Raw genomic sequence first — 26972 nt, forward strand, 5'->3', positions numbered from 1 at the left:
TTCACTCACATTGGACACTAAAGACATGATGTGAAGTTCTTGTTGTCTAAAGTATTAACTGTAACAATTCACTCACATTGGACACTAAAGACATGATGTGAAGTTCTTGTTGTCTAAAGTATTAACTGTAACAATTCACTCACATTTAACACTAAAGACATGATGTGAAGTTCTTGTTGTCTAAAGTATTAACTGTAATTCACTGACATTGGACACTAATGAAATGGTGTGAAGCTCTTGTTGTCTAAAGTATTAACTGTAACAATTCACTCACATTGGACACTAAAGACATGATGTGAAGTTCTTGGATGTACAGATACTATTAATGTAGCAGAAGAGTATGTAAATTTATGATCATGAGGTTGTACTTTCGTGATGTACTGTGTGAATAAATACCCTGCCAGAAGCTTCACTAAGAAAGAGTAAGTCACAAGATGGTTAGTAAATTATTGTTGTTTATCACTTGATATTGTTATCGAAATTGAAAGGTATTGTTAGAATATTATATTTACTGTATTTTTTTATTGTTTTTTAATTAGGTTTTTCTCTTTCTGGTTCTTTTTCCTAATTCCATTGATTTATTAATATTGGTGTTAAGTCCTGGCCAGGGACTTGTTTATTAAATGTGTCTTGCTAAGTGTTGAATTTATTTCTAATTATTGTTATTGTAAATAAATTGTTGTTTTTTGTTGTTGAACCCTGATTGTAGCAGTGTTCATTTTAGACCATTACAAATGAATAAATAGCACACCTAACAAGTAACATTTAAAAAAACATTACACACAAAAATATCATATGACACTGATTCCAGATAGTAAGCCTTTCTAATGCTAATATATAGCATCAAAAAACAGCATATACGTACGGAACTCTACCAAGGCTGTTCAATGTACATTTAACACCATATAATGATAAAATTCTTAGAGACACCAACAGTTTAAACAAATGTGCACAGGGTTGGTCCAATGAATGGATCCCATATTGAAGAAGGAAGGTTGATTATAATACTGTATTTACTATGCATATTTGCAAGAAATGTGGAAAGTTTTTAATAGAATGTACAAGTCTGTTGTAGATAAAATTGTGATAAATTAAGCAGCGATACCTGCAACTGTGGCTAACCATACAGTAGACGGTCTGATAAAACAAAGAATCGACATTCCAAAATAGAGTACAGATTTCCTCCACAGATCTAACCACTGGAGTCGTTGCCAGCAGCGAAAACACTTATCCTTATTCTCATCTCTGAAAACCAAACAAAACATAAGAAAATATTTTTTTTAGATACTGATTATGGTACTATTTAGAAATAAAATACTACAAATAATATGTAAATATATTATAATCATTACTTTATTTTGTAACAAAACCTACCAAATGGTTTCTGTATTATTAAATTTAGACACTTTCATTAAACTTTTAACAAACTGGAATTGGCTACCATACCAATACCCTACAACCCCGTTGTGACTTGTTCTCAGTTTAATCCAAATTTATCATTCCACTCAATTCACAATAACATCCTGTACCATTGTGGCTATAAACAGCTTTATTCAAACCTTTGAAAACCCAACGTTGATTCAGTTAAATTGAAAAACCTTTTATTTCATATAGCTCGTTTGTTAATGCACAAGTTAAACTAAAAATACCACTTATTCTTTCAGATCTCTCACCCAGAAATCACTAGTTCTTACAGTTCTAAAAGTTTGATTTCTTAATATGGTCAAGAATGGCTTGCTACAACCGAGATCTGAGAGTATGTCTTATTACATTGCTCCATAATCACTAATTTCTGCTCAACTCTACAAATCTGGTTAAACACAGTAACAATAACTAACTGTTTCTGCATGTTCAGATTTTGCTTTGGTTAGGAATAGCTATTTTTCATGTATTGCTAACATTTTTAAATTTATATTGTTATCAGTCTCGAATGACTAGTTGTTATTTTCCTCAATGATTTTTAAAAGCTGTTGAAGATAATCTGTTACTCATGTTGGAAATGACTAGTTATTATTTTCTTCAATGAGTTTTAAAAGCTGTTCAAGATCATCTGTTACTCATGTTGGGAATGCCTAGTTATTTTTGAGTTCTACAACTCTGTTTAGTTGTTGAAGTTAAGTACGACTAGCTGTTCCATAAATTAACAAGCTTGTTGAATTCTTTAGATCCAAGATAACAAACTGTTGTTAAATTCTATATGTTTTTCTTGTTGATTAGGTAAGTAGTGACTAGCTTCTGCAGAATCCTATAACATTACTGTTTAGGTCGAACATGACAAGCTATTAGCGAGTGTCTTGCTTGTGATTCAGATTGAAAACACCTAACTGTTGCAGAGTTGAATGAGTTAGTCTTTTTAATTAGGTTAAAATGACAAACTTTTACTTTGTTTAAATATTACTTAGATCAGGATTGTTGGTGAGAGCAATAAGCTATTCTAGCTATTCAGGTCATGTAAGACAAGTTAAGTCCATTTACCAACACCAAAATAATGTTCATTTCATTTTTGGATCATGTTATCTAATGCCTTAGGAAATTTAAAAACAAACTTTGTATATCTTATCAAAAACTTTTGGAAAGGAAATATAAAATACATGTAAACAGAGGTTTAGGCTAGGCATTTGATGAAGCAAGCAGCAAATCAAAAAAAGATTTGTTTCTGGAAAATTTTCTTGTCAACAAAAAACTATAACAGACTTTTAGTGGTTGTTACAAGGCATCAAGAAAGTATTGTGGGAAAAGAATTTAAAATTACACAAATATTGTAATTGTACTGTCTTCTTTTGCTTTACAAACAATAATATACAAGTACCTTTACCTGAAAGAAGCCTCGAAGAAGAGAATCACTACAAACATTGTTTCTAGAAAAGTAAGTATGATGGCTGATAATCTAAAGAAGAAAAAATTACTGACACTATTAATAAATGGTTACTTAACTTCATAAATAATAATTATCTATATAACTTATCAAATTAAGAAAACTACAAAATCATTAAAATGTATTCAATTTTGAAAACAAATGAAATAAATAAAAAGATATTTCTTTTGAATATACTAATACCTTAATAGTAAAAACAGTTTCATTTTTTAAGCTACTTAACAATACTTTTATATATATATATTTATATATATATTTTTTTTTTGATGAGTGAATAGTTACTTTTAATACTTTAGAGAGCAAGAACTTCACATCACCTCTTTAGTGTCCACTGTGAGTGAATAGTTACAGTTAATACTTTAGACAACAAGAGCTTCACACCATTTCATTAGTGTCCAATGTCAGTGAATTACAGTTAATACTTTAGAGAGCAAGAACTTCACATCATGTCTTTAGTGTCCAATGTGAGTGAAAAGTTACAGTCAATACTTTAGACAACAAGAGCTTCACACCATTTCATTAGTGTCCAATGTCAGTGAATTACAATTAATACTTTAGAGAGACCGCTAGAGAAGCTGGTAACAATTTCATCATACACACACATATATATTTACTCAAAATACAAATGATTATGTAGTTGGTGAGTTAGCATTTTAATGCAACTAAAAATTCATTGATAAACTAAACGATAGAAGGAAATAATAAATGAACGATAAAAAAAACCATAATAATAAAAATAGAATTTACTATCTGACAAAAGATTTGTTGTTTTTTTGTTTGTTTGTTTAACGTTAAGCACAAAGCTACACAATGGGCTATCTGTGCTCTGCCCATCACGGGTATCGAAACCCAGTTTCTAACACTGTAAGTCTGCAGACATACCGCTGTGCCACTGGAGAGGGGCTCACAAAAAACAAAGAGGAATATTCAAAACACACGTTTTTTTTAAATCAAGTCACCCAATGCACAAGCGTTAAGTTTACGGATTTACAAAGCTAAAATCCGTGGTTCGATTCTTCGTGGTGGAAAAAGTGCAGATAGCTTATTGGGTACCTTTGCGTTAAAAAAGAATTGGGCTATTCAGCTTGTTGACTTACCTTTGGTGAAGTCTTATTTGCAGTTAGCAAAATATATACTCTCTCGCAGACATATTTCCGAAGATAATGACAGGGGAGAACCCTTGTCTTGGATTGTTTGTTTTTCTGGATTCTATGAACCAATGGTGGATTATTTTCATTATAGCATAGGGTCCTTCCCAACATCTACTTAACTTTAGAGTGGATTGTACAATCATACCATGTCCCCACAATGTAATCCCGCCTTATTATCATTGACATCATTATTACTTGCTGACTTAAGTCTTTATTTTGCCAATAACAGTAGTCATCACATTCGGCTATAAGTTATTAGAAAACGACACATAAATTGGCCAAAATCTATTGGTCCCTAACACTTGACCTTTCAAAATAGTGTCAGGGCAATCTAGGTAACATTTTTGCTAAAAGTATTCTTGGTCAAGATCAATTCATATTTAATAACTATAGTTTTAGTTTAAATACATTATGACTTATTTATTTATGTTTGGTGTTTGAATATGATAAACTTAACTATGATATAAAAAATATACATTTGAGTCATCAGAAGGTTTTGCCGATGTATAATGAACTCTCTTAAGTTACCTGATATCTTATCATAGAAATCAGGGTTCAGTAGCTTCAAACCAAATATAACTGAACAAAACATATTTTAAGGAATGAAAAGAACATCGAAAGAAATGTTTAAACAATTCCCAGATTTGTGGCTTATTTCTAAGCGTTCTAAACTTAACATTAGATTTCTATGTTCTTCTCTGCAAGAAGTACATCTAATCACTTTATGATAAAACCATACAATATTTCTCATGCCACTCCATTGACATTACATAGACACAAATAGCTTATAATCTGCTAAATTTAATGTATTTAAACTTTACCTGTAACTATTTTGAAAGCTAAGTTTCATTAGTAGTTGTTGACTCCACATGCTGCGAGATGATAAAAGGGTAGGGACGAGAGACTGTACTGATAAAATTAGGGAAACAAATCACGTGACAAACAAAAAAGGGATAATTATATGTTCAAAGGATTATCGTATCTTATCAAATATAATAAGCCTGTATTTTGTGATGGATATAAATATTCTGAAGGAATCATCAACAAGTGTAATTCTCATAGACTAGGCTTCACAGAGCTTTAATTTTTTGTTTGTTTGTGAACTACACTAAATAAATCTCACAAAATGACAAGTTATTTATTATAAAATGTTTTGAACTAAAAATTGCTGACATACTTATTATTATTATTATTACTTAATTTTTGAAATTTGGTATGTACGTGTTCTTGTTTGTTTGTAGTTAAAGGTAAAACTACACAATGAGCTATTTGTGCTGTGTCCACCACGGGTGTCAAAATCCGGATTTTAGCGCTGTGCCATTGGGTGCTGTGTACATGTGCCTTCAATACTTGAAAGTGCTCTTTGGTAAGGATAGGATTAGTTATATCAAGATGTGCTAGAACTCCGTTCAAAATTAGGGTATAGTAGTTTGTCAAGTAATAATGAAACAAATAGTGAGTTTCAAATCTTAAACAGTTAGACACATGGGGAAGGATCACTTCTTTACAAGTTCATATATTCAGGAGCTTCTGTATGCGACAACTACAAGTTATCAGGAAGTTTGATTAAATTTTACTTTTTTAAATCCGTTAGATATCATTTTGTTCTTTAAATCAACTTTTCCAGTGGGATCGCTGTTCAGATTTTCATACGAAATGTCACATAATATATCAGTATTCTGAGTATATATCATAATTTTCCTTATATCAAACCTTTAACTTTCATTTCTAACCTTTACAGTGATATTCCTATGACCTGGACATTTTTTACAGTAACCCATTCGTTTAACATGGAAATATTTAAAACATTATGAGATGTCATACGTTTCTTGTTCTCATTTTACAAATTTATTTTCAGTAATTTTACTGGTTGTAAAATGAAAGGTTCTGAGTAGATCCAATGGTAGAAGGTAGAATCGAAGAGAATCATCATCAATAGGGTTTATTCTCAACATTTACAGTGTTAATATTAACAACGTCACGCTATCATACTCATTATATATAGAGTTATTTTTAGTACGGTAGTATTTAATAGTAGGGATCGACAAAGATTCCAAATAATTCACGCGCCGAAAAACCACCCTATCGAATTCCAAAGTGAAAAATCGACCATTCCAATTATTGGTTACGATATAATCTGCGCAGGTACACTAATAATACGCTACAAAGGTCGCTAACATTTCCGGTATAACAATTCAGAAATTTGTAAAACAGCAATTTTTTCGTCTACGACCTACCTACCTGATAACATCAGTAGCGCTAGCACCTAGGCAAATCGGACTATCGCTACAAGATTTCTCCAGCTTAATTGACTGGTCTGTGGGTATCCGATTTTAATATTCCGATAAAAGTCATATATATATACAAATATAATATAAATGGTAAACATATTATGGACGTACTTAAATATCTTTTCAACCCAACAGTAGGCGCTACATTTCGATGGATAGACACGCGACAGTTTCTGAAGGTAAAGTATATATTTCATGCAGGTATAACATAAAAAGTAAACGAACAACAGTATTAAACAATTATATATTTTAAAATAAATTAGGGATCCTGCTACAAAAAGTAATGAAACAAGAATTAAAAACACAATCACAACTTTATAAAATTTGCTTCCTACTTTGGCAGATTTATCCACTTATCTGTAGACCAAAGTTAGGATTACATTTTATAAACTTTTTGATTGTGGATTTAATTCTTGTTTCATTACTTTTTGTTGCAGTATCCCTACTTAATTTTAAAATTGTAATTTTTAATACTCTTGTTTTCTCTAAAAACACGATTTTTCTATACATCTTTATCAGCTCTTGATTTAGCATTATCAACAAGTCTAAACTAATGGAAACATCCATAGAGAGAGAGAGTATAAGATATTTAACATAAACTTGGTAATTAGCATGCCTGTCTATGAATACGAGTATTGTTAGCTATTGTCTCATTACGCAAAACAGCGCTCCGCACCTTAAGTCTTTGACTAATCCACTGATCGAATAGTGATCAAATCCTACTATTCGATCAAACACAAGAGTTGGAGGTGAGTGCTGTTGAGTTACTGCTTTCCATTAAGTCTTTCAGTTCAAAATTAGGAATGAAAAGTGCAGATAGTCTTTGTGTAATTTTGCGTGTATATAAAAACCATTTAACCTTACCCGTTCTGAAAGATTACTGGTAATATAAAAATAAAGACTTGGCTAGCAAAATTATTATTTCATGACTTTGTCACATGACTGTGTAAATGTATACAAATGCAACAAACTTTGCTACTACAAGAGAAAAAAACTTTGCTGAAAAGAAATAGCAAATTCTCTATTAACAAACAGTCTCCCTACTTTATCTGTTCAAAAATGGCGCTGATCTTCATTAATTTAATATTTCCATAAGATGCACTTATTGAGCCATTTGATGCACATCGTTTACTTTACCCCTGATTACCCTAAGTTAACCTGCAGAAAGATTTCATTTTTTATTCGTATATCACATCCTGCTTTCGTAGGTTTAACATTGTTTTATATATTTTTCACAAGATTGCTCTCTTTAAGTGATATTTATGTGTGCTAATGCCAGTATCACGGAAGTTGTGGGGTCTCACTACATACTTAAGACTCATCATATAAGCAGCATCGGGCATCACAGTCATAAAAAGTACTATCTCATTGCCCACATATACTGTTTAAGTCATCACTATCTAAATGTAATACTTTAGGCACTACAGCAATGGTATTGTTACAGTGTCCATATACAAGATTCCTGTTACTAAAGCCATGGAAGAAAATCAGTATCTATATGTAGAAAATAGGATTTACTATACATTTGGTGGAACGTCAGTATGAATAGGTACTATTCTAGCCATAGCAACTACTGTGGTGCCTCAGTATCTAAGTATCTAACCATGAAACCCATGGTAGATGTGATCGATAATTTGTTTGTTTGGAGTTTGAGCACAAAGCTACACATTGGGCTATCTGTGCTCTGCCCACCACGAGTGTCGAAACTCGGTTTCTGGCGTTGTAAGTTTGCATACATACTGCTGTGCCACTGGATGGCATGATTAATAAACCAGTTCTATTTCACCTATTGAGTACAAATCGAGTTAACTGGGACTATTTGAGCTTTGTTTTTCCAGGCCAGATATTTAGCTCTAATAGAAGACGACCTCGAATGACTAGCGCCATCTACACCATCAGTAAAAATATTTGAAACATATTTTACAATATACAGTAAAAATATTTAATACATGAACTAAATAAAGCTATTTAATATTCAGTGACTAATGATATCGATTACAAATATATATATATATATATATAATTTAGTTATTTTCTTGCATACCACTTAAAACTGTTAAAATATGACACATCTGTCGATAAAGAAATGTTATTCATGTAAAGAGGAATATCATTAGAAACATGAGCAAATCATTTAGTTCTTGAACTATCATGCTTTTAAATTAGTTAGAAAGGACAATCCTAATAACAAAAGGAAGGCAAAAATCTACAACTTAAGTCCACGTTTCATCGAATCTAAAAGTATGGACTTTACAATTAGAAAAATAGTTATATATATCCACATCTAAATCACGTACAGCGTTATTAGTACATTGTATAATTAATAGAGAGGAATAAATTAAAGGAAAAGTTTAAATATTAGTTAAAAATGTTATAATTTAGATAACTATTTGAACGAAAAGCTAAAGTATATACTTTTCAGGGAATAACACTGTTTTAAGAATATAGTTTCAAAGAAAGATAAATATCTATTATCAATATTAGTTGAATGCAGTTATCTCCGATAGGAATTTAAACTTGTTAAATACTTGATTTGGAAAGTTAAGGGAATTATTGTAAATACAAAAACCTAAATAAACTTTATTTAAACTGTTTTTTAGTAAAAGTAAATTCCAATATTTATTCAAACTGTCCAAATAATATGTTAAAACTTACCAAATCAGTCAAAGTTTTATTTTTGTATAAAGTGGTGAAATCAAAGTGTAAAAGAAGCTCATGTACATTAATTGAAAGTGACCAATTATTGTAATATTATATATATTATTTGCTAAAACAGAGTATTTCATCTTGTTTTCGTGTTATCATACGTCAACTAACATATGGTTATAAATATTGGTCAAAATGTCTGATATTACTCGCCACAATTCAACTAATGGTTGTGGGATTTCTATAAGCTGCTGCTTTCTTACATTTACTGCATACCCGATGTTACTATTTGCTGAAAGATGAATTCCTTACCAGTAGGTCTTGTTCCTGAAGTATATATCTACTTGTACCACCAATCTTATGTAGATCTGCAACACCACTAGCTAATATACTAATGCATTGATTCCCCTCCCCAGCATGTTTCACAGCAAACATCACATGTTGACCATGATTCCCTTCTCCTTTCTCTACCTTTGCGTAGACTACTTAATCTTTCAAATGTTGCAATCTTTATAAGTGGAAGCTCTGATTTCTACATATTTGGTATGTGGCATTTCTATCCTGAGAGTCATTAGTGCAATTACCATACTACTGCTGAGAACAGTATGACTGCTTCTACTTTTATAGACATTATACTGGTATGGCACTGTTTAATTGGTCGGACGACAGCCAGTCACAATGTAAGCTATCAACACGTGATTACTCTGATGCAATTCATTTGTATAACATCGAGTGGAAGAATCCCATAATATTTGTTTTATACGCAGTTCGTTCACTGTTTCCATAGTTATTACAAATAATTTATATGTATATACAAACATATAAGGCTTCAAAAAGTAATAATGATAATGAGGTCCCTGCTAATTATTTAAATTTGGGCATTACTTTTATAGAAAGTACATTGCAGTTGACTATTTTTGATAAAAGAAGAGAAGTTATTTTTTCCATTCTTGGTCTACCCACACCTAATAGTGTTATTCCGTGTATCAGGTTAAAAGGTATTATTATATCTCAACTAAAACGGTCCTTAATAGTCTGTAATAACAATCATTTTTTATGGATAATGTTTTATTATTAAAAAATAAACTGAAAGATAACTGCTATAAAGACAGGTAATTAAAGAAATACCTTACTTTATTTTTTAATAAATACAAAAATATTTTAGAAAATAAACTATCGATTAAGGAAAATACCTTATAAAAATAAAGAGGGAGTTAGTTAGTTACGTTAGCTTATAAGTAGTTAATAGCAATTTTTCAAGTTTTTTTTTTTTCAGTATAACCGGGATGGAAAGACTATCTTCAAGTAGCTAAGCTTGTCTCTGCGTTCCCTTGTTATACTTTAATAAATCTTCAGAAGAAAGGGAGGATGTTGGGAGTTAGAACTACATAAGGAGTTTCAAGGTATGGTGTATAGTTATATTCAGTTCTATTTAATATCTTATAGTTCTATTTGATATATTTCTGTAAGGGTGTAGGTTGGAAGTTTAATTAGTAGAAATATTAGGGTGGCTTCATTTCTACTTTAAGAAATTTAAGGGTAACTGCCTTCCCACAACTGGCTATACAGTTAGTGGCAGAGACTCAATATCCTTATGTACTACTCCAATCACCTCAGATACTAACAAATTCAATCACAATATCACAGATCACACATAACCATGACTGTTGTACATGTACACTATCTGTCTACACAGATGAAGATCGCACATAACCATGACTGTTGTACACGTACACTATCTGTCTACACAGATGGTCAAGTTTCAAAGATCGTATCTACCGTATGGCAATATACTTCAACATCATACCAGATACAACTACATCTGGCAAAACAGGATTCACAATACCACTTTTTTACCCATAGCCCAACGAAACTAACCAGATATGATAGAAATGTAATGATTGAAGCACTTCACAAGCAAATCTTTACAATGGTGAACAATGAAATATGTTAAGCCTAATAAAATTGATCTTATCGCTAGCATTGTAACACGTCTGTTCATTCAAACTCTTGTTTCTGTTACTTATTTACATTTTCGTTATGAGCTGATTCATTATTAACTTCAGGTTTATTGCAGTTAACGTCATATTCAACATGTGTACTGAATACAAGCAGGTCGCAACTACAAGTTTGCAACGACAAAACCTTCAAAGAAACACCTCAAACCACGGCTGATGAGCGAACCAATTACAAAAGCTGGCAGTAGTATTAGTAACTTAACAACTTTCTTCTCTCATTACAGTATTTGATTTTTGTTAAGTTTTACTTTATTTGTTCTTTTTTACATTATTATTAGAAGTAGCTCGAGTATCTCTTCAAGGACCTTCTGTACTCGTGGGCGAACATATATCATCAGTTAGGAATCAGAATGTAATAGATTCCTTGGAATGCAAACATTTCACTGGTCCCATTATCTCCAAACTTTTGTATATACATTAATTATAGATAAACCAATTCGTATTTGCCTAAACAAAGTGTGGACCAAAAAGAATTGATTCCCATAAGGGCTAGTTTTTGGCTTGGCGCTTCTGTGAATTTCAGTCTCTGGAAAACACATGATAGTCTTGCATGTACCAACCACAAAAACACCTTTATTTATCTTATCAGGATGTTATTAAGGGAGAAAGTGAGGAATAAATCCATATATGAAATCACAATGTTATTCCTCTAGCTCTAAGAAAGCGCAACTATAACGAGCATAAATCACGGATGTAATTTGAAAAATTACATAAAGACATTAAAATGTCCAAATCCACAATGTCCACGTTATGCTATTATTACTCGAACCTTATTCGTCAGTGGTATCAGAACTACTTCCCCACCTTAGCCTGTAAGTAATGTGATCTTGAAAGTGTCCATAAACCATCTGAGTGTTGGTAGACTGATGTCACAATATCTGTATTTAGACATCTCTGCTTGTCAATCTTGAAAAACAAAGAGTATTAATATTAATTGTCACAATGTTATCTATTTCAGAGTATATACGACATCGTAGATGTCACATTATAGATGAATATTCGATGTTATAGATTCTTAGTGTTTCTGTTTTCGTGACGACGTATTAATTGATATTACGCTACGAGTACAGGAATTTACCTCATTCGTTTTCATATATGCTATATGTTTTGTCCAATTACATATATTGTATAATTATCATGCTGATACGTGCATGTGTTCGATGATAAAGTTGAGTCCATTTGTAAGCAAATGACTGATATTTGTCGGTAGAAATTAATACAATACCCTTCATATGCACCCCATATCGACAAACACATATTTCTATTGACTTGCTGGTAGATTGGGTGGTACTGAGACAAGTTTTTTTTGTTTCTCAGTGGCTATTGTTTACTGGATTTTAGGGCCAAAAACGGCCCCTATGGGGGGCCCATCCTTTGAATAAAATTATGTGAAGATTACTCTGGAGATGTAGTCCATGAAGGGCTTTTCATTAACGATAGCATCAGAAGAATAAAATACTATTGCTCAGTTACTGTTTGAAAAACATAAACAATAAATAATTGGTTATAGCAATTATTTGAAAAACTTCCCTGTGGGACAGCGATAAGTTTTCTGACTTGCAATGCTACAATCAGGGGTTCGATTCCCATCGGTGGACACAGTAAATAGCCCGACGTGGCTTTGCTATAACAAAAAACACACTCAGGGAAAGTTGTTCAATTGCGAGATGTAGAATATTAGATAAAGCAGCAAGAATACATCAGCCCTGTTGATCTTGTCATTCCTGATGTCAGCAGAGATATTATATCAGTAACTGCAACTAACAAATATGAACCCCAAGTTTCGAAAGAGGGATATAGAAGGTCATAATGTGGGCCTTAAAAGAACTTAACGGAAAAGTAGTTATGTCATCCAGGAAACATGAATTAGTTATAGTTACTGTCTTTTATTAATTTAGAAGACCTTGTCTTACGTAACACTGGATCTACAGCATGTTCAAGTTCTATAAATTGCCTTCATAACCGAGTGGAGAAATACAAGGTGTATTCCGCGATTAAAAGTAAACCTTAACATGAAAGTTTCGCTATGCAGCACGAAATGTGAGTGGAATACATTTTGGAAATATATTTTATTAGTAAACATTATTTGATATCTAAAGTTCCATCATTCAGGTTCGTAAAACGGATTAAAAAATTGGCACTGCACCATATACTAAATGTGACATATTTTCAAAAACTTCATGAATATCTTGAACATCATTAGAGCCAGAGAAGGAAACAAGTTTAAATTTCTTTGCGGTATTTTTTATGTTCCAACATGTTGGTAAATTATGTTCAGTACCCAAGTCAAAGATTCCTGAGATACAGACATAACCATATCTTATTTAGAAACTGTTCACCAATTCATGCAACCAAATAGAAGGATGTACTGTCGCAATGCCCTCAAAGTTTACGGTACAGAGCATGTTCAGGAACATATCGCAATTCGAGCTATGAACCTTTCGGTCTGCCGTCATCACGCTAGCCAACATACTATGGAAAAATTTCCTAAAATTACAAGGTTTAAGTTTATTATTTCTAACCATTGGCTCTTCGGTTGTTTTCACTTGCTCAGCCGCTTATTTAGTTTTAAGCTTGTTTGGTTAGTTTACACCTCGAATTTCATCGTTCGAGTGAAGTTACATCAATACTATGAAAACAAAGTAACTGCTTATCGCATACTTGCAATGTGTAATCAAAAATTACCAAAGTGCGGGTTAGCTAAACAGGCAAATAGTAGATATATGTATAAAATCTTAATTACTACGTTTTTTTCTGTATATGTTAGATGTATTTGGATGTTAAAATGATACAGAAGTGATTCCTTGTCTTTCAAATCAATAATCGAAATAATGAAAGAATAGTAAATATTTCTAAATACTTGTACTAAACATTGGTTCTTCTAGAGTTATAAAGTGTTCCTAGAATATTGTGAAAGACATAAATACTAAGAGGTATTAATAAAGCTTTAGAATATTAGATTCAACACTAGGAGTGTGACTTTGATGTGCTTCAGTTTTCATTGATCTTCGGACTATTGGGCTGATTTGCATTTGGTTAGCTAACTATATGTTTTAATTAGGTTACAGTTAAGATCGTGTGGAAGAATTGCGACTGTTATTGTAATTAGAGACAGCATACGATGTCTTAAATTAACATAACTATATGTTTGTTTAGGCTTCTGTGTTTTTTCCCTGAGGGTCTTATCTATCATCCTTTAAGTACTTTCTGATTTTTGTAAACACTGTGTGACTAAGGGGTATATAGCAAAGTCAATGTTATTTACTGAATTACTTGTGAATGCTACCACGCTATTTGTACAAAAATGACATGCGGTCAGCCTCGTCTAGTAAGGAACAACCAACAAAAACGGAAAGGCTTAAATTAAAAAGATTTATAATTACAATTCACTAGAAACATTTCTTCTTACTTAGTCCTTAAGAGGGATAACAAAATAAAACATCGGCCTTGAATAGTGATTTTAATACTTTTGTTAGGTCTAAAGGGCCTATTGCTTTGCCAGTCTCGTATTTTTATATTGGCCAATGTATTGACTTTGGCTGCTATAGATGAAACCCAGCTGATGAGTTGCGATATACAATTTCTATAAATCTACATCTGAACACAAAGTATCTAAAATTATACTGATGTAATGATAATAATCTGTTCCATAAAACACTTTTTCATCTGTTGTTATGTATTATACAATTATATTTGTTACTTAATATGAGAATTTAGTAAAACCTTTACGTATGTAGAATCACAGTAGAGTTTCATTCTTAATCCCTAAACGTAACAAACGAAATACACCGGAGAGAAAATTACAGAGAAGTTTTTAAACATTTAACCATATGGTATTTTGATTTGATTTCACCTTATACTTCCAAGGCTGACTTCTGGGGAGATGGCAAAAAGAAGATTATTTAACAACAATAAATATACTAACAATACCAAAATATTAGTGACATAGTTTTTGTAGGATTGAAACTAAATGGAGTATTTTAAAACCGCTTTGATTTGCAATTTGAGTTGTTTCTTTACTTTATTCAAATATTCTTTAATTAAGACATTAAAACCTGTTTAAATTACTTTTAATTTTAAAGAATTGGAATAGAAAATTATGAACCTTAAGTGCACGAAAGATAAACTGCTTGACAGAGGCCCTTAAATTGAACTACTGGTCAGAGGAAGAGCAGCTACCGACAGCACCCACTGCCACAAGGACTTTGTATGTGTCTTGGAATCGAATAGCTGGTTATCTGTCACTTTTATAATGTGCTGCACCCACTGCTACAAGGACTTTATATGTGTCTTGGAATCGAATAGCTGGTTATCTGTCACTTTTATAATGTGTTGCACCCACTGCTACAAGGACTTTGTATGTGTCTTGGAATCGAATAGCTGGTTATCTGTCACTTTTATAATGTGTTGCACCCACTGCTACAAGGACTTTGTATGTGTCTTGGAATCGAATAGCTGGTTATCTGTCACTTTTATAATGTGTTGCACCCACTGCTACAAGGACTTTGTATGTGTCTTGGAATCGAATAGCTGGTTATCTGTCACTTTTGTAATGTGCTCTCAGCTGGAGCGTGTTGAGAATTATCACGTCTTAAATCTGGGACCCTTTTATTTACAACCCAACACAGTAGCTACCTACTCGGTCTACTGTGCTGAGGAATTTTAGGGTTACTGTATATGATATTCAATGAAGTCGTACTACGTCATAGGTTTGTATTTTTCCCTGATAGTATACGAAACTATGAATATAGATATTTTATTTACTTTATTTCGTTTACATCAGCTGTAATTAATTCTAGTTATTATACGAAAAAGTAACTTTTTAGTTGACAGCTGTTAATCCGTGGAAATATTTTTATCACTTTATAGAACAATATAATCTGTATGTCCTATTACAGTATGCTAGTTTGTTTAGGTCAATTAGTAATATACACAATTATAATGAAGGGTAATTTTTGTGAAGTGTCAGTAATAAGTAATGGTAAGAAACGTATACAAACCAATCACAATTGTTATCATCTTGTGAAACACTATAATCTATAAGTTATAATAACACAAACATCGTTTTAACTCCTTATCTTTCCTGAAACACGCTTCTCAAATAAAAAACGATCGATTTTGATAAAGATGTAGGCGTTCTGGTTAAATATGAAGTTAATGGCCTCACTTTGTTGTTTCTTTGCACGATTTTACTTCATTTACGTTTAGATAACGTTTTCACTTTCTCCTATATATCAAAATAATTAAAAAGAACGTTAATGCCCTATTGACTGCTTTATTGGGTTTTATGAATTTTATCACAGAATTTTCATGAAATTATAATAATTCTGAAATTATTTTCTTATGTATATATATATATATATATAGTTAAATGTAAAGTTTTCCATTAAAAAATCATGTTCAGTTTTATCGATTTCATTATGACACTGATAAAAACTAAAGAAATTTAAAAACAGTATTTGAAGCGAATTTGTGCGTTAATTTAACAGCACATATTGTTTCTGTTTGCAATCAGTGCAAGGCCATGGGAACCACTTGTGGAACAATTTCAAGACTTGTGGTACATACAACGTTACACATTAATTAATTATATATATACATTAATATTTATATATTTGATTTTTAATATCAGATATCTTTCTTTATAACTGTAAAATCTGTCATATGTTATATTTATTGAAACGTTCATAATAAATATAGTTTATACAAATTCGATGAGCTAAGGTTTGAAGGTTATTGTGTAGGATTTGAACATTTTGTAGTTATTGTTCATATCAACCAATTTTGTCTAACTCTGGCCAATCATTTAGTAATATTAGAACTCAGATTAGTAATATAACGTTGACTTCTTTCAATAATTACAATTGTGAACATGAAATATTTCTAAATTTAATTTCAGAGGAAATAACAGTTTTGAATAATATATTTAAAAAGGAAAGTATTATTATTTCTAAATCTGAAGAAGGAAATAGTTTTGAACTTTTGATAAAGATGAATGTCTAAGATAAGATGAAGCTACTTTAAGTGAGCTAAATAAATTTATGAAGTTATACTATGGCCCTACTGATATAAGGGAAACCCAGTTACAAAGGTACTTATTTAAAAGGAGAAATGATCATAATCTTTATGAAAAATTATGTTTGAACATTAGACCGTCAGGTAAATCATCCAGGAGATTTTCATGATCTTTCTAATTTACAGGGAAGGAGGGTTTGAACATTAGACCGTTAGGTAAATCATCCAGGAGATTTTCATGATCTTTCTAATTTACAGGGAAGGAGGGTTTGAACATTAGACCGTCAGGTAAATCATCCAGGAGGTTTTCATGTTCTTCCTAATTTACAGGGAAGGAGAGTTTGAACATTATACCGTCAGGTAAATCATCCAGGAGATTTTCATGATCTTTCTAATTTACAGGGAAGGAGAGTTTGAACATTAGACCGTTAGGTAAATCATCCAGGATATTTTCATGATCTTTCTAATTTACAGGGAAGGAGAGTTTGAACATTAGACCGTCAGGTAAATCATCCAGGGGATTTTCATGATCTTACTAATTTACAGGGAAGGAGGGTTTGAACATTAGACCGTTAGGTAAGTCATCCATGAGTTTCATGATCTTTTTTAACTTAACAGGGAAGAATGCCCATTGCAACCTATAATTTCTAACATGAAACTGATAACTATGCTATGGGTGTTTTTTTTTTTGTTGACTTTCTGAAGACCATTGCTACAAGTGAATATACGTTGAAAGACAGTTTTAAATTTTCTAGTGAAAACAAGAATTGAAGTTTGATAGCAATGCTCATTTTGCCACCTTTGATATTGAGGTTTTGTATCCAGACAAACATTAGAAGAAACCGTTTGATTGACAACAACAACTCTTATAACGTGACCATTCCCAAATCAGTTTTTTTTTTAGTTAACCATGCTTCTTACGAAGGCCATTTTTTTATTGCAGTCTTTATAATCAAATGGATTGTATAATTATAGGTTCTAGACTAGCTCCTTCTTTGGCCAGTCTGTTTATGTGTTAGAAGACTGCCTGAACTAGTTTAAACTGCTTTACTGCCTCAGGTATATAGTGACAAGTTTACCATCCTTAAGAACTCTGATCAAATTTCTTATTTCTTGAGTACTTGAATAGTAAACACAACAGTATACAGGTCACTGTAGAAAACCAACAAGGATCACAAACTCTCATTTCTTAACACTGGTTAATAACAATAACGACCACTTCCAATGTGAAGTATTCTATAAAAGAACACTTACTGATCTACATTTTAATTTTAAAATATTAAAATTTATGCCAAATCTTTTTTAAAAACAACTTGGTTAAAATTTTGTTCCATCGTGCATATGAAATATCTAATAATTATGAAATTTTTCATGAAGAATTCAATAACATCAAATAATTCTTACGCAAGAATTGATTTCCTATATACGACATTAACAAAATACTTCGTAATTATAAAATAATTATATGAATAAGCGAAGTTTAGTAAGCCACATACATTTGAAGTTACGAAGTATCCTGTTCATATTACCTTGCCATACATGTGTAAATAATTTTTGATTATTAAAAATTAGTCAGGAAATGTATTTCGTACAGTGTATCCTCAAATACAGCCGAGGTGTGTTTTAAATTTATTTTCTAGGTTTAAAGACCGTATTCCTGCATTAAAGCATCAATTGTACTTTATAAATTTAGTTGTCTCTATTGTCAGCAAGGCTATATTGGGTCTACAAAAAGATAGTTATTAACTTGTGTTACAGAATATGCGAGTTTTAGATCTCCTACTAAGTCAAGTTTACTTGAACATGCCCTAGGTGGATGTGACATTGTCGTCCATCTTAATCATTTTAAGGAACAATGATGAACAGAACTTACGAATTAAAGAAAACTTGCTCATTCACAAAGTTAGGTTGAAAATCAACGAAGTATGATCAGCAAGCAACTTATTTCTAATTTGTAAAAGTGATTATCTATTGGGAGCTCCTTGTAGTTAAGGTCGTAGCGATGAAAGTTTGTAAACTTTGAAAATGAACATAAAACCTAAAAAGAGAAAAGGTTACTGCTGCAATCTTGAGGACATTCACATATACAATACTGATTTAAGCTAATGAACATGTGATATCCAATTTTCAGTTTTAAGCTTTTATCTACGTACACCGACAATATATGTAGAATCTCCTATTGGTATAGTACGGTGATCTCCTGATTTTTAGTAGTGGTGCAGTGTCCAGCGATTCGTATTCAAAGTCAATTGTTTTGTCGGTATATTGGGTTTGATGGCTTATTATGTATTAAAATCACTGTTACAGGCAATATCGTCACAAACTTCAAGGTATGTGCATCAGTTTTTTTATTCATGGTGCAACGTTTTATGTGAACGTACTCGTTAACTTGTGAAAAATCATTTGTTGAACGGATTCAGGTGCACCGCACTTATACACCTGTGATCCACTTACCATTCGGATTTGAGTGTAAAGTAGCTTTTTTGCATGATTGTATTAACCATTGCTCTTTTTTATAACATCAAAGTCCATAAATGATAAAATACTGTCAGATTTTATTGCTCGATTATATAACCAGACATAATTTTTTATTTTAGTGCATTTATAATGCGCATGAAACAATTGAACTACCCGTGCAATGCTACAGCCTACAGGTTAAAGCCGCGTATCCAGTTCATGATCTCCATTACATTCATCATGAGCATATTTTCATAATGGTCTAAAGGTTACATCTTCTCCTTAGACACATTTCTGGAGTTGAAAAGTCAGGAAATAAATTAACTTTAAATTATCGTAATGTTTAATTTGATTAGGATTAAGAAGTTGATGTGTAATGCTTTTGGTATAACCGGTAATAACGGGATAGTGACAGGTTGTATGACCTCGAACTCAATGAAAATAATGTGAAAACCTGAAATTCCAGAGAATTTAATTTCGTAATTCCGAAGTACTTTCCCGAATCGTGACAGCAAGAATACTGAAATACGAGAAATAAATCTCTTAATTCCAGTTTTTCAAAAATGGTCCCGTCGCCATTAAATGTTCTATGGAGTGAAACAATTGTTTGTTTGTTTGTATTTCGCGTAAAGCTACACGAGGTCTATCTGCACTAGCCGTCTCTAATTTAGCAATAAAAGGGAAGGCTACTAGTCATCACCACCCACCGTCAACTCCTGGGCTACTCTTTTACTGAATTTTTATACTATTTTTATTGAATTTAATAATCTATGTCTTAATTGTTTATTTTCTTCTTAATTATTTTTTTTATTTTTTAACTTTCCTAGGTGACTCGTAAAAATGGATTGGTATCGTGATTTTTATCTGTACCTTGGGTCAGGTGTACCTTTTCAAACCCCTGTCCTTACGCCAGCTTGCACCAACATTTTTTCTTACTACCAGATTTACATTGTTTACTCCCTTATGCAATAAATCAGAAAATTACAAACAAACATTAAAAACTCTTCTATACACTTACACCTGACTCACAAGATTATCTGTCCCCGTGCAACATGTATGAGATATTTACACATATAAACAGATATGTTGGCACTCAATGTTTATGATTATTTGAGAAACTTTTACCAATTGTGCAATAACGTCTTTGATAACAGGGGTTATGGCGAATCTACACGTCCCTTAGTTTATTGCTCCATGTACTATCATCACAGTTACCGTAAAGAGGTGCTAGGTGGTGCGCAATTGGAAGAACTAGCATGCATACATTCGTATTTCAAATAGCTCGACTATCGTATGAAAATACTAACGTTTGCCTATTACTGTTTAATCTATTGCAGATATCATAATATGCTAGACAGCATTAGTATTACCAGTATAATTATCTAAGGCTTTGGCTATTCTACAAAGTATCATAATGAAAGGTAACGCAACTTCTGTTTGTTCTATTGTTTATCTTGTAAAGGAAACCAATACCATCAGCCTAGGAACATTTACCTCTAACAGCCTTTTGTGTACAATTGAAATTTCTTCCCTTTACACTAATATTCCACACAATGAAGGACTTTAAATTCTGAAAACTGCCCTAAGCCTTTCTAATCCATCAGAATTTAAAACAGTAACTGACGGCTCGTATCTATACCAATATATCTATGCACAATATTGAAAGTCCTCCTTTGCAACAAAGCCCCGTAAAACCTCATACATCAAAATATTACATAGTTGACATATTTTTTGTTTTGACAGATAATATTGAATCACTTAGACTTTATTACTTATGTCAATACCTTTCACAAAATATTCAAGTTTAACAACGATTACTCTCCTAGCCACATTGCGCCTGGAATGGCCAGGTGGTTTGGGCGCTCGACTCGCAATCTGAGGGTCGCTGGTTCGAATCCCCGTCCCACCAAACATGCTCGCCCTTTCAGCTGTGGGGACGTTATAATGTTGCGGTCAATCCCACTATTCGTTGGTAAAAGAGTTGGCGGGGGGGGGGTGATGACTAGCTGTCTTCCCTCTAATCTTTCACTTCTAAATTAGGGCTGGCCACGTGTAGCTTTACACGAAAACCAAACCTACCCACATTACTTTTATCGACGTCACTGTCTTTTTAAACAACGACATATTACATACTGATTTGTACATAAAACCTGCCGACAGACCAAAATAGCTTCACTATAAAAGCTGTCATCCCACTCACACTAAACGGATTATTACTTACAGACAAGCTCTCTGAATAAATAAAATATGTTCAAATGAAACAAATTAGAGATAACACCCCAAGGTTCTAAAACAAACCATGTTACTAAGAGGATATAAAGCTACTAAAATTGGCAGACAGATTGTAAAGCTAATATCCCCCTATAAAATAACCATCCTTAAACAGTGTAATAGTAAAGTTTCAAATATAATTCTTCGAGATATCACTTTAAACTCAGAAACTTTTCCCGCATTCTAAAAAAAAAAAACATTTTCATCTACTACCACTGAATAAGCGCCTTAGATAAATATTTCCTGAAGTTTCCGTCGCCTCCTTCCGGAAGAGCAGAAGTAATAAAGATATTCTTGTCCTTGCAAAAGTGGAGTAAATCCCATCAAAGAATGGTTGTCATCCATGTAATAAAGCTCGTTGTTTAACCTGGAAGTTTAAAAGAACACCGGCTTTTTTCCAACAAATATGACCATAAACACTTTAAAATTTATAAAGAAATTATTTGCAAATCGAAAATACCACTTACTTCATACACTGTCAAAAATGCAATCAGCAGTATGTAGGTCAAACTCAAACGACTCGACAACCATAAATCTTCTATTAACACCAAAAAATAGACCTACCCGTGGCCCAAAATTTAACCAACCGAGTCTTTCTATTACTGATGCAACTCTCATCGATACTCAAACCGATTTCAAAACTAAAGCCGATAGAGAGATAAGAGAGGCCTATTGAATTACAACTTTAAATATTGTTCAACCTTGTGGAATAAATCTAAAACCTGGAATCAGCGATTTTCGATTATTAATTTGTTCTCTATCAAGAAAATAGTTTGTTTTTTTTTGTCTATGTTGGATGAATTCTTAATTTTTACATTTAATCTTTTTAAGACTTTTCATTTATTTATGATGATTTCCATGTTATAATTTAAATTATATCTCCAAAATATGTCACTTTTATTTTACTTTATCAAAGCTCAGTGTAGTCTCTCTTGACTATTTTTTATTTGTAAAACAATAGCTTCTTTATACCTAACATTCTTGTTTCTGGTAGTATTACACGGGAATTATACATACTTATAATAATACATTGGAAGCCGCTCAAAAAACTTCTGGACTTCCATGGCTTGCATGACGTCACCATAACTTCAATTTATCTCACACATGATCACTCCCAGTTTGCCCCTGTAGAAGAAAGGTCCACCCTTCGAAAGCGCTCAGGTGATAGAGTATCGTATTCTTATGTATGTTTATATGTAAACGCACGGAACGTTTTTACTCAATCTTATATGCATTTTTATACATATGTGTAAAACACTAGGCAAAGAAACAATACATGGATACTTGCATTGTCTTTGTTATAGTCCTTTTTACTACACTGTATGTGACCATCACAAAACACTTTGATCACTTGACATCCTTTTTAGTCCAGATCACTAAATCGTGTTTGGTTCTCCGAGATCTTCGATCATTTGAGAAATTTATTACTGTCTTTGCGTACTCCTATCGATATTCTTTGGTCTTTGTAAGTTCACACATTCAGGCTTCTGTACAGTGTATGATCTGGGCCTGCTAATGTGTGTGTGCACCAAAGTACATTTGTGGAAAAATGTAGATCTACTGTCACATTGTGCATGCTGCTAGGCACATCTCTAAATTATTCTCTATATAAATCCTGTCATGTTGTTATTCATGAAATATTTTTTATAATGTGTGTGTAATCACCGTCTGACTTTTATTTGTGATGTTATATAGCTATTCTGATGTTACTTCAGACGAAAATGATGGCTGTCGCTTAAATGCTTTCACCTTTTTAGCTCAAGATTCCATTTAAAGCAGTTGGACCAAAATTATTTCAATATCTTCAAATGCCTTAGTATTTGTTTCAGAGCTCAAGGCACATTCCAAAAGATTGGCAAACACCTTCTTTGTTTATAAAACCCTGTGTTCGTCTCACAAATGAGTTCAATAATTCAGTGGTGACATTTCTCCAAACACTTTATAGCTCAACATCCGAAATAGTGTAACAAATGAGCCCAGTGAAGTGGCCAGTCATTTGGGTTCGACTTTTCACGAGTCAGAAATGAATTTATTTAAAAATCCAGGAAGACTACCGTGTGCGTAACTGAGTGAGCACAGAGGCCACCAAGTAGAATAATTTACGTGTTGAATAAATAACCTGATGCAGAGTCTAATAATACAACAATCAAACCATATCTTATTCCATCTCCGTATCCAAAATATCTGAATATTCATTAATATCAAAAGCACAGAAATTACCTTGGAATACTTCTACATGAAACATTTCAAAGTATTCGTGTCGCTCATGTAATTGCTCATTAATTAACATTTCTATAAGATTCATTAATTCTGATACTATAGTGAACAAATTATCCAATGAACTATTGCATGAAATATGTTCAGACATAATTCAATTAAAACGTTTGGCTCAGAACTTCTTATAAGTGAATTTTCTTTCAACATCCTAGTATTTTCATGCAGGGAATATTATATGATATACGTTGTTAGACTAGAGAGGGTAGAATTTATTACTTACAGAGAGTTTGTCTGCTGAAAGTGGTATTAAAACGGCCATCTTTGTCTTCTAACGGGTATAAAGTAGTTCGTCTGACCACAATAAACGCAGAGGAGAACTCATACAGGTTTTACTGACTTCAGGAACGCTGGAGAAAATTGATTTTGGACCCAAGAACATGACGTTTTATACGTATTTCCATGTGTTATTATAATTTATCAAATAGCATTGCATATCCAGTCCACAAGTAGGTCTTTTGTGTAATTGGTTTAATTGTGTTGATTCATTAAACCATTAATTGAATACGGCAAGAAGCTGTCAAATTCACATCCGTAGTTAGTGCAAGTAACAAACTTTTCTGTAACCTTTCTCTCTGCTACAATAGTGTCTGTTTATACAGAGAAGACGAACCACTAATATCTACTTATGATGTTCCAATGTGAAAACGCATCTCAGTCAACTTGTATATAAACGTTTCCTTATTTGGATAATCGTCATTACTAGGTTTCTATTATACACTCATTGTTGTGAAGATCCTTTCTACAACTGTACGTATCTGTGGCTTACATAAACAATTCAATTTTTACTCCTAGAAGCATTTGTAATTGTAAAAAAAATGCCTTAAATGATTCATCCTCCCCTCTCTTAAGAATTTGTTTTTCAAAAACAAATTCATTACAAAACCTCTTCGTTTCCACCTCTCACATCACGTTTAGCACCGCTTAGATAGTTACTTAAATCCTTATTTGTTTTATAACTACCTCTGTTATAAACTTATATTTCGTTCATCTTAATTACTCTTAGTACTCTTATCCAGGGGCAAACTGCTTGTCCCTGAAGAAGAAAGGCCCATCTTTCGAAAGTGCTTGGGTTATAGGGTTTTATCATTTTGTATCAAGACAAATGTTTTTCTGACATCATGAATTATGGAACTCTTAGTTACCCCTAGGACTACCCACTCATGGCCTTATAGTTAAGATTATATTCATTGTATCATTATTACTTAAATATGAATACTGAAGTACAAAATTGATCAACATAAGAAAACATTTTATATATGTGTTATACAATGACAACTCAAAATCTAAGCCAACAAGAAATCAAAACTTCTTAGACATATAACACATATAATATAATGAAGTTAAACCTCTTCAATTAAATAATCAAAACAAATCCTTTAATACAATAAGATATCCAATACCATTGGTGTGACGTAATTAATATATCGGTAAAATTTAAATCTTTAATTCCAAAGCAAATTATAAAAATAAACAAAAAAAAATTAATAAAGTGGCAAACTGGGAATGGTGGTGTAAACAAATGAGTGAGATATAAAGGGAGTTGAGTGACGTCATGAAGGACATCTGGTCTTCCAGAAAATGTTTAGTATCTAGATCTAGTGTCTAAATCCTGAAATCAGTGATATCCGATCATTGGTTTCATCTCTGTCAGAAAAAGTAATTTGTATTCTTTTCTTATTTCTTTCATGTAGAGTAGACCCCAATTTTTCTCAAATTTACTATTTATTTAAGATAATTTTCCATACCTGTTTCTATAACTCAATTAGCTTAACATATCTTTTTCAATCAGTCTTTAAGTGTCACCTATATTTCACTTACATATTTAAGTTTAGTTTTATATATTTCTTTTTTTAACCATTTTAAAGGCAAAATATCCTTAACACCTTTTTACATAACGCTATCCTCGAAATGGAACACACTTACAACAATACATAGAAAAATATATTAAACATTTCCTAGGAGACTAGATGAGATTCATGACGTCATTCATCTCTCTTTATATATATCACTCATTGGATTACACCACCATTCCCAGTTTGTCCCTGAAGAAAAAAGGACCATCTTTCGAATGGACTCAGGCTATAGGGTTTTTATGATTTTTTTATTTCTAATACTTGATTATTGCTATTCTCATTCCTCAGTTCTTGTCACTCATTCTCATCGATACTTAAGCTAACCCTATTCTCTCTGAAACGACTTTTCAACAAATTGCTCCATGTGGCACCAAACCCGGTATTCTTTATGGTCCACACCACAATGGATACCTTCTCCGCCCTATTCTCTCAGCTGTAAGCTCTTGCAACTACAACCTATCTAAATTTATCATTCCTATCCTTAAACCCCTCATCTTGAACGAATTTACGATTATCGATTCTTTTACATTTGCTTATGAAATGTCTAAAATTCCCTTTGCTGATAAATATGTTATGGCCAGTTTTGATATTGATCTCTATATACCAATATCCCCCTTGATGAAATTTTAGATTTAATTGTGGACCTTCTCTTTCCCACTGATACTGAACAGTATCTTGGTTTCACCCGTAAACCATTCCTGGAACTTCTTGTTCTCTCTACAAAGTTAAACCATATACTCTTTAATGATATCATTTACGACCAGGTAGATAGAATCGCCATGGGAAACCCACTGGGTCCGAAGACAGCCAATAGCTTATTATGCTATCATGAACGCAAGTGGTTAGAAAACTGCCCACGTGAATTCAAACCTGTCCTTTACAAATGGTATATTGATGACACTTTCTTGCTGTTTCGACAATCAAGCCATGTTTCTAAGTTCCTTTCTTACCTTAATTCCCAACACCCCAATATCAAGTTTACATCCGAACTCGAGGAAAATAATTCTTTACCTTTCCTAGACGTCAGGATTACCAAAGAAGGTAAACACTTTTCCACCTCTGTTTATCATACAAGAACTGACTTCTACACCAATTTCAATAGTTTTATCCCCAACTTC

The 26972-nt window shown here is 32.4% G+C and overlaps 1 long non-coding RNA gene across 1 annotated transcript; it reads right to left on the reverse strand.

Moving 5' to 3' along the window:
- Positions 1-906: 906 nt before the first annotated feature.
- On the reverse strand, positions 907-6709 carry LOC111085256. The gene is made up of 3 exons (XR_002610081.1): positions 6698-6709; positions 2816-2887; positions 907-1245 (listed from the first exon to the last, which is right to left on the reverse strand). It is a non-coding gene; the product is annotated as an uncharacterized LOC111085256 (long non-coding RNA).
- Between the last annotated feature and the right edge of the window lie 20263 nt (positions 6710-26972).

The sequence above is a fragment of the Limulus polyphemus genome, unplaced genomic scaffold (genome assembly GCF_000517525.1).
Source record: "Limulus polyphemus unplaced genomic scaffold, Limulus_polyphemus-2.1.2 Scaffold296, whole genome shotgun sequence".
NCBI classification, from domain to species: domain Eukaryota; kingdom Metazoa; phylum Arthropoda; class Merostomata; order Xiphosura; family Limulidae; genus Limulus; species Limulus polyphemus.